This window comes from Arachis ipaensis, chromosome B04 (assembly GCF_000816755.2).
Source record: "Arachis ipaensis cultivar K30076 chromosome B04, Araip1.1, whole genome shotgun sequence".
In the NCBI taxonomy this organism is placed as follows: domain Eukaryota; kingdom Viridiplantae; phylum Streptophyta; class Magnoliopsida; order Fabales; family Fabaceae; genus Arachis; species Arachis ipaensis.
Genome location: NC_029788.2, coordinates 67,304,713 through 67,306,077, shown reverse-complemented (window position 1 = coordinate 67,306,077; position 1,365 = coordinate 67,304,713).

The following is a 1,365-nucleotide window of genomic DNA, read 5'->3' as shown; positions in this document are numbered from 1 at the left end:
TTGCCTCACTAAGAAATTCATCTCTGAGATATGAATTTCAATTTTTCTTGGTGTTGTGTTTTACAAAATTCAAATGGAGTTCAACTCATCTTATGATCAAACAAATTTTATGGGATATTACCCACCATCACCAATCTCTAATGGTGGCTGGGAATATCACCAAGAGAATACACATTCTGAGCACTCCAATTCATGGAGATTTGCTTCAGAGACACAAGATGAGCAAGAAAATCATATGGGATATCTTCCTCCACCACAAAATGATGCAAGTTGCTATTCTAATGATGGCTGGAGGGAGCAAAACCAGAAAACATTTAAGAGCCCATATTCCACTTATCAAGAGCCATCTTCACTCGAACGTACTATCAATTCACTTATACAAAATTTTCCAACCTCATCTTCCAGTTTTTCATCTAAAAATTCTTCATCAATGGACTTTGTCTCCACACAAAATCCTTGCCAAAACTCACCATCCACACAAATTTCCATGAACCAAGGCCCCTCAAAGCTTGAAACCATGTTTGAAAGACATGAAAGGGAACTACAAAGATCATGGAAAGAACAAGAGAACTCCTCCAAAAACATAGAAGTGTTGATCAATCAAACGCTAAATGAGAAGGAGAAGGTGGAAGATCAAAATGAAGATCCACTTCAAAAATCCAGAGAATTGTTGAAAAGACAAGAACAATTCATGAAGGAACAACAACAAGCCTGGAAAAGGGAAGAAATCATCCGTCAGAGGACGAATGAGCACCTGGAGAACATAAGGAAACACTTAGAACAATCAAACAGTAAAAATCAATCTGTGAAGGAGGAAATGGAAAAACAAGAACACAAAGTCCCTGTGTCAAGTGAAATTGCAAAAAAGGAAGAGGTGGTGAAAGTATTGGAACTTGAAACTGCACTTGAGATGATAAGAGGACCTGAACACTCACAACCTCCTCAAACTCCCCTGGACCAAAAAGTCTCAACAATTGACTCTGAGATTGAAAGGTATGAAGAGGAGCATATAACAGTTTCTTTCATTTAGTTTTATTTCAAATAAATTGACATGTGGTTGCATTCTAAGTTTGGTGTTGCTATGCAAAAAAATTTTGCTCCAATCCTTACTAGATACTTGCATCAATTCCAAGTGAAAGTGTCACACTAAGTTTGGTGTGCCACTTATCTTTTATGCCATGTATCATGCACACTCTCTTAGGTTTGCAATCACAATGTCTCTGTCTCTTGTGCCTTGATTGTTATCTTCAATTTTGCTTGCATGAAACATATGTACTGCTAACATTTCATTGTGTAAGACACTCATGATCCATCTTAGCCCCATAGCCATTGTTCTAATTGTTGCTTGAGGATGAGCAAGCATTC